This window comes from Eulemur rufifrons, chromosome 1, assembly GCF_041146395.1.
Source record: "Eulemur rufifrons isolate Redbay chromosome 1, OSU_ERuf_1, whole genome shotgun sequence".
NCBI classification, from domain to species: Eukaryota; Metazoa; Chordata; class Mammalia; order Primates; family Lemuridae; genus Eulemur; species Eulemur rufifrons.
Window position 1 is genome coordinate 38230902 of NC_090983.1, and position 9013 is coordinate 38239914.

Consider the following 9013-nt stretch of genomic DNA (forward strand, 5'->3'; position numbering starts at 1 on the left):
CTTAAGGAAGCAGGATAAACTTTCAGGAGAATATATTGACTTATGTTTTACCTAACACTAATGTCTTTAATAAGGGGCAGCTTTCATTTCATTTCACTTTTATAAAAAGTTAAGAATATAGAAAAAATCACCATAATCCCAACATGGAAAATTAGTATCTATTAACATTTTGAAATATTTTCATGTTTATGAGGCATAGGTTCTCATTAGAAAGCTACCTCTGGATATATGTATAAATGTACATATACAGATATTTTACCCATTTTGAAATATACTACATATTTTAACATCTTCCTTACCTAACAAAATTAAACCTAATTTAATCCTATTAAATACTCTTCAAAATAAGGTTTTAATGGCAGCGTGAACTTTTATTATATGGAAATATTGTTGCTTATTTAATAACTCATTCACATTTAACTAATAAAACATATTTATTTTAAAAGTCAAAAAAATATGACAATAACCATTTTCCTTAGAAGTTTGTGAGAAGTCAATAATATAACTTTCTGACTTTCTGACCTAGAGTCCCCTTTGAAGTCTTTGTTATGAACCAAGGCATAAAGCAAAAGTCACAAGGCTATTGTCATAATGGCCCTGAAAGGAGGTAAGGAGTGGGTGTACTCCCATGTTGTAAGGTAGCTGGCATCATTTATTTCAGAAGATATTGAGAAGTCTCCAGAGCCAGAAAATTAATAAAACAAAATGATTCTTTGACTTCTGAATCTGCTGCAGCAGACTCAACTGGTATTTGTAGGCCTTCTGGTATGATTTGGAGACTCAATTTTTAAAATGTGTATCTTGCTTGTGAAAGATTATGTTAAGTAATTAGCAAAGAGTACTATGTGTGTCAGAGCACAGACTTTAACATTAATTTTGTTTGCTTTGGTTCTCCTGAGTTCTTGTAGCTATTGGCTGAAATGTTTTAAATGCAGTATAGTATTAATAAAAAGAAGTGTTGTCTTCTGAAACCTGTCTTATTCCCTGAATAATTCCTTGCTGCTATTCTCCAATATAATATATAGAGCAGAGGATCATCTATCATATTTTATTAAAGGCTTAAACAAGTACAAGGCAAAATACAAATATATGGAACATTTGTTTCTGCTAGCTTTTTAAGTTAAGAATGGAACATCATATTCATTTCATAAATATAATTTCTCACTGCAAAAACCTTAGTTTAATATTATAGCCAGTTAAGCAAAACCTTCTCAGAGGAGAAGGAATATGGTAAGGCCTAACCACCCTCTTTAGCACTTTATCAGTTAGCATTTGCTGCATTAAAAATCACTTCTAAAACAGTGGCTTAAAAGACCAACCAGCTCATGATACTGTGAGTCAATTTGGCAGTTTTTTTCTGTTCTAATCTCAGCTGGTTTCAACAGGACTTGCTTATGAATATGGTTTCAACTATGAATCAGAAAAAAAAAAAAAGGGTTTGCTGATTTTGGCTGGAATGTCTCACATCTCTAAGGCTTGGCTGGAATAAATGTGCTGACTGCTTTCCTCCACAAAGTGTCCTAACCTACAGCAAACTAACCTGGGCTTGATGTTTACATGGAGCTAAGCAAGGTCTTAAGAGAACAGGCTATTTATAAGCGCAGTCAAACTTCCTGGGATAGAAAAACAAACTCCATTTCTTGACGGGAAGAACTGCAAGTACCTTTGCAAATTGTACGTAAACAGGGTGATATTTCTGCGATCAGCCAGTAGCAATGAGTCCTATTTATATTTTACCTAAATATGTCTGTTAACTCTTAAGGACAATGATGATTTTTAATATTCTCTTTTATCCAATTACCATGAGCAATGCCCTGCATATAGCAGGCATCCTTTTTAATGAGAACAATATAATAAATTGCATGGTTACTATATTTTCCTTTTGAAAAAAAGACTAAATATCATTTTGACTATTTTTTTCGTAACCAGCAAGATATTTTGCATATCTCCTTTGTATAATGCACGATGGAAAATAAAAAATGTAAATAGTGCATTGTTTTTACCTCTCAGGGTGGAGCCAGTTATAGAGACATTTTCCATAAGGAAGACATACAAGCACCATATCACCCAAGAGTCTAGAGTCTTATTCATTAAGCTTGGTTAATTCCACCAGTAGCAATCACCTTACAAATATGTCTGAAGATATTCTTTTAAGGGCTCCTCCCTTTTATTCTCTTCTACTTCTTGCCCATTTGCTGTAGGTAAATGTAAGAAATTCCTTCTTTGTAATACCTTTTTCATTCCTTTGTTCTTTTTATTGGATGCTATCTTCCCCATTTCTTTGATAGATTTTTTTCTTTGTATTTCCTTATTTCATTGCACTAGGTCATCACTGGTTATTTTACAAATAAAAAGTGTAATACCTTCGAGAAGAAAAAACAAAAGTTACTTGCTTGGTAATTAAACTATACACACTAAAAACAAGTGGTATAAACCTCTAAAGCTCTTGAAAATATCCATACTCAGAAACTTCAAGAAGTACCCAGTTAACTCTCCATTTTCCTATGATGAAGCCTGCTTTTCCTCAGGCAGAGAATCAGAGCCAATTAACATTTATAATGCAATTCCTCTTAAATGCATATAAGTTTTATACTGTATTTTTCCGTATAGTTCCTTGGAACTAAATATGAATTTTGAAAAGCTGGGATGAACTCTTATTTATAACATTGTTTCTAAAAAGATTAATATATTAACATTTCCAATCACAATACAGTCTCTACAGCTGAATATTTAATCTACAACAGGGTTTTTAATTTGGGGGTTACCATAGCAAATACATTTTTCATTCTAAATATAATTAACGTTTCCTTGGTATTACAATTTAGTGCCTTCAAAGGTTAAATAAGCATTGGCAAAGGACATTGGACAAATGAAATGGTGAAAATCTTTTTCCTGACATTTAGATAAAGCAAGGAAAACTCAGTTTCAGTAATCATGATTCATTTAATACCATATTTAGAAGATTGATACTTAGTGGTTTGTCAACTGGCATTTGTAAACAGACCAAAAAATTTTCCCTTTTTTTAGACACAACTTGAATAAATAAAATTTAATTAAGATAAAACAAGAATGGAAAAATAGAAAAATAATTTAATGATAATTGAGGAAAATATATCTTTCCATAGGATAATTGGGACTTTTTTCTAGGCTGGTAAATTTTGTAATAAATATACTCGGTTAAGTTATTGCTGAAAATTTTATTCCTATAACATATGTGATGACATATGTGATGTCTAATTTTTATAGAAATTTTAATCATAGAAATCCTTGAAACTTTTTCAAACAAAATATTATAGTATTATTTTTGTTACTAATATTTAATTCTACTGAATAGAACAAGATGACAGAAGAAGAGTAAAAATATTAGTAGTTTTAACCCCAACATCAAAAAGTATGTCCTTTTAGCTTAGATTTTAAAGAAATTCTCGTATAATAATGTTCAGAATCATGTGAGAAAATATCTGCTTTAAATGATGAATGGTCATGGTCTGATGCAAATTATATTAGGTTAAATTCTCAGTTTTCATTATTGTTAATTAGTTCTCACCTTTTCTGTGAGTTTGTACCACCTTTTTTTAAAGTCTGGCCAATTGTCTCATATGTGTTGTTGGCAATTACAGGGACAAACCAGGAAATGATGGGTTTCAGGAAATCCATCAACACTCCAGGAGAAATAGAAAGGGAAAAATGGAGAAGGATTGTGCATTAATAAATTGATATGTATAGTCACTATAATTTTTCCTTTGTCTATATATGACTTAAAATGTCTTTGTAATTATAAATTCTAATAGTATATCATTCCTGAATGGAATTAAATCCCTCTGTTCCCTGGATGCATCTTTAGGTTTCTTTGATCTGATGACAACTTTATAAATTAAAGAAAATATTACCATGAACATAATTATATTAGTCATAAATTTTTTCTGAAAAATTTCTATAAAATTCTCAGAATGACATCTATTTTCTGATACGACTTTCTAGTTTTTCACAGTTGTCTCCTATTTCTCTGTATGTGGACTTCTCACTCTAGCAAAGACTGAGAGTGTCATCTATTAAATATAAGAGAGTTGAAATTATCAGAAAGAAAACAGGGATTTTTTTTATATTCAACTGAAGAGATTTATATTTATATTTATGAAGACATGGATTTTGAAACAGAAAATAAATAATCTTTATCTGTTCATAACGGCCACTTGATAAGAGAAAAACAAATCCCAGAAAGTATAGTTGTTATTCAGTTTGATAGCACTGAGGGAAAGAAAATGCAATGAATTGGCTGGGCGTGGTGGCTCACGCCTGTAATCCTAGCACTCTGGAAGGCCAAGGCGGGAGGATCGCTTGAGGTCGGGAGTTCAATACCAGCCTGAGCAAGAGCAAGACCCCATCTCTCTATTAAAAATAGAAAGAAATTAGCTGGACAACTGAAAATATACAGATAAAATTAGCCGGGCATGGTGGTGCATGCCTGTAGTCCCAGCTACTCGGGAGGCTGAGGCAGAAGGATTGCTTAAGCCCAGGAGTTTGAGGTTTCTGTGAGCTAAGGCTGACGCCATGGCACTGTAGCTCGGGCAACAGAGCAAGATTCTGTCTCCAAAAAAGAAAATGCAATGAAAACTTTCATTATCTGATGAATTTTATCAAAGTTATATAGATAGAATATATAATGACACTAAGATTTGGAACCAGTTAGGACAATATTAGGCTGCAAACTAATTAACCTGAAGTTTGTAATTTATTTTATTTCTATAATTAAATTATTTTAATCCTCTTTTTTGAGATATTAGGGAGATCCCAGCATAGAGGAATGAAAACAAAAGTTCTGATCTATGGTCTCTTTGCATTTAGAATGTTCCTTTATATATTTAATTCAGATTAGTTCAAATACATTCAATTCAGTAGACATTAATTGAAGGATTATTAATTTCTAGGTACCGATTTGGGGATTCAAAATTAAAAAATAATCCCACTACTTCAAGGAGCCAGAACCAAAAGCAATGACAACAAGGTAAGATAAAGAATGAAAGTCACATTTGGATTAGGCAGGTGGCTATATCACAAGAAATGTGTTTCAGATGGAGTGAATAATATTTAGAAAAAGCTAAGAGTTGTGAGGTTTCGTGACATACTGAGAGCATACTAAATAATCAGAGAGGCCTGATTGCTGAAGAGAAGTGGCAAGGGAAAGACAGTCCTAAATAGATGCTGTTTTCTTATGCTTGTTCTAGAGTAGAGAAGGTTAAAAGATCTTTTGGGTTAGTGGGTTAGATGGGTCATCAACACAATTGTTGAAATGGACATACTGTACAGAGTAATTTGGGAAATTTGGATGGCAGCTGCTAACATAAGGAAAAAATGTGGGTTTGCAGAAAATGGGAGTAGAAAGGGAATGTCACAACTATATTTAACAGTTTTGACACAGGAGAAAATGAACAGAGAAGTAGAGAAGTGGAGTCAGGAGGAGGCCCATGCTGGCAAAACATCACCAAGGAGTGTGTGTGAGACTACTTTGGGCAGCCTTCTGGGAATCAAGGCAAGAAGGTAGAGGAATGCTTTCTCTACCTTCATTTATCATGCATGAATACCAACAATGCAATGGAGGGTGTTTAGAATGGAAATTAGCAACGGAGGTTGGGGGTTGAGGGGCAGAGAGGGAAAGAGGATGTGAAGGGTGATGGCTCCCTGGATTGAAATGAGAGCGTCAAAAGCACAGCTGAAAGCAAGTTTGCTCTTTTTGGTGGGAGATTAAGAACCTGGGGCTAGTGGAGTAGGGAACTGAGAAGCAAGTAGGAGGAGAGAGAAAACTGAGAAACAGCTGTGAATAGAACACAGCAGTCTCAAATAATCTTTTGGTGGTCAGTTCTCTTTAAGGAATTTGTTAATATGATGCCAATCAACTTTGCGAGTCCTCGGTGAGTAATCTGAGCAAGATTATGGAAAGTGTATTCTCTTAGATTTTGGTAGAGAAATTAGTTTCTCTAAGTGATAAAATAATCCAGGCAGGGAAAACCCAGATTTAATTTAAAAATTGTAAATATCTAGACTTGTTCAATTAAAATGGCATTAATATTTTGAGGAGCTGACACTGAGCATCTGTCATATATTGACAAGATGTTATGATAGGAAACCGACTGACTAGACTGCTTATTAAGGGGTTCTATCTCACAATGAAATAGTTTGTATATATTGCATAAATTTTATTTTAATATGATGGCATTCATTTTTTATCATATAAGGTTTTGTGATTTTTATGAGCATGTCACTTTTATTGTATAAGCATAGCTTCTGAAATTATTATTTTATTTTATAAATTTTGCTTCCCGTACTAGATAATTTATTAGCTGCTATTCCATGACTAGAGTTTTCAGTCACTGAAAAACAGCAATATTAGGTAACTAGGTTTTTTTTTCTGAGAACTTAAATATCTACTTAAGAACTCCTCAAGCTTTCTAGCTGTATGATAAATAACAACAAGAACAACAACCGCCACCACCAAAACTCCTATCATCCCAGGTAACTGTTCTGCACTTTACTGTCAGACTAATCCATTGGTATGGAACAAAGATATAATTCCAAATGGCTCTGTTTATCATTTTGTGTTTTCACTTGTTATTTAGTATAAATAATAAAGTATACTTCAGTTAGTTGGTTAGTCATCATGTTTGGGTTGTAGCAAAGAATAGCAAATATGATAGTACCAAATAAATTTCCTGCAGGAATATACGTGGAGTTATGTTTATATACGTGCTCATGCTTGTGTTTTTGTTATTATTCATCTTAACAAAAAAAAGGAACCACTGGGACTGATATTTTAGTTTTGCTTCAGCTGTTTTAACCAGCAATAATCAATTGCATTAATATTTTTTATATAGATTAAATTGTTTTGAATTACCTAGTAAACAATTCCATGATGTCCCATGAACAGTCAATTACAGATAAGCTGAGAAACAGAAATAATATTAAGAAAGGGACTGCTTATCTTTGCCCTGCTTACACATCACCAGCTGCTTTCCTTCCTTTCTTGTTTTCTTTCCTCCTGCCTACCTTCCTTTCTTCTTTTCTTATTTTTTGCTTTCTTACTTTTCTTCTTTTTGGTGTAATAATTAGTAATTAAAAACCATGAAGTGGTACAACGTTATAACAATAGTATTTTGTGGAAATCAATTATGGGCTCAGACCTATGGAAAGTAATAGAGAAAGTACGTGAGTTTGACTGCTGTGTTGCTTGTCAGACTAGCTGGATAGAGTTAAGGCAACCTTAGTTTGTTTTCTAAAAATTATGATTGCTCTCAGTAGAGTCAGAAATATAATTAAGGTATGGAAAGCTGTATTTTCAGAGACTAAAATAAAAGCTCTCCTAATACCCCGAATATTGAAGATATACATATTTATCCATAGCAGAAGATTTCTAGCTCTCTGCTTATTAGTGTGCTAATAAGCAACTGTGATATTGAGAATTTTACCGTAGTGTTGTAAAGGTCATGTTAGTACCATGAGTATGTATGTCTCAAATTGCTATAATATCCCCAGCCATCTAAGCAGCCAATATAACTTCTGTTCATATTTTCTAATCCTTATTTTCCCTATTCAAAATTTACTTTTGCATTAACATTTTGGGATTTGGGTGAAAGAGGATAAAAATAAAAATTCAGAAGTATTTCAGTTATTCGATAGAGAAGCCTAAATCTCTAAAATATATTTAGAAATAGAAAAAAAAAAAAAACGTTTCTTTGAGGGTAATTTGTGATTTTTATTAGGGAAAAATATAGTTCCCATATCAATGTTTTCATCTTCATTTTAGAAGGGTAATAAATTTTTAAGCAACATTTAAATATTTTATAGTGTTTTACTGGTAGATTTGGACATATGTTACATAACCAACAATACATCTAAGATGCATGAATGGCATAAGAAAAAAAACTTACCAATAATAGTTCCATTGCCTGGTTGAAAAAACATAGAACAAGAGACATCTAGAAGAGAAGGGGGAAGAAGTTGGCAGCCCAAAATGAGGGGGGAAATATTGCTCCCTGTTTTCCTCACTATTTCTTTCCTATTTTTTGTATTTCTTTCTCCACTTGAAATGGTTAGTTCTACATGTCTACTGGCAGAAGGAGAGGGGATGGGTTAAGTGTATTAGACCAAGGTGAGCTGGCAAAGAGTCAAGACAGCCAGAAATAACCGATGAGAAGTACAGATTCTAGACAAGCAGAAAGCACAGCATATGAGGAGTGAAGGAACCAGCGCCAAGAACAATACAGGGAGACAGCTGACACTCAGGGAAGTCTCCTGGTTCTTTCCAATATCTCCCATACACCCTCAACTTCTTTCCTAGCACAGCTTTTTGCCACAACCGAAATTTGGCTGTCTCCCAGGGATATTACATTCGTGCCACAGCCTTCTTCAGGGTAGGCTGCTGGTTCTCAAGCACTCTTTTTTTTTTTTTTTTTTTTTTTTTAATTTCTTGTTAACATTTAGGGATTTCACTAAGTTCTTAGCACTACTCACAGTGAAGCTTTAATAATTAACTATGTCTTATGAAATGCATCCCATCATTAAAATTTGTCATAGCCATTTTCAGGGACCTTAATAACTTCAGTGTCCTTAAGGCTCCTAGCATGGCTTTCCTAGTGCCAGCTTTTTAAAAATTTCTGCAGAAACAGATTCGAGTAAGCAGATTCACTGGCTGGCTTCAAATACTCTTGATATGTCAGGATTTCAGGATTGGGTAGTAAGTTTCTTATGTTCCCTGCACACTAATCAATGTAACTTCCATTCCAAAGTTCTATCTCTCATTTTTTTTTTAAGTGAAAAGTTATTTTTCTTTGAGGTGTATGCAATTTGACCACATTGCTCTCTCCTACTCCCTGTTCCTATTCATTACAAACTTTGTGAATACTTTTGGTCATTTATTAATAACTTTAGCAAATGGATTTCATTCTTCCACTCCACCGAAACTGCTATGCCATTAACATTGCCTCTACCATCTTCATGTTTGATCCATCTCTCTCCATGG

General features: G+C 33.4%; 1 non-coding gene across 1 annotated transcript; it reads right to left on the reverse strand.

Annotated features, from left to right (window-relative positions):
• Window positions 1–8560: 8560 nt before the first annotated feature.
• On the reverse strand, window positions 8561–8690 carry LOC138388061 (small nucleolar RNA SNORA33). The gene has a single exon (XR_011234062.1). It is a non-coding gene; the product is annotated as a small nucleolar RNA SNORA33 (small nucleolar RNA).
• Window positions 8691–9013: the final 323 nt, after the last annotated feature.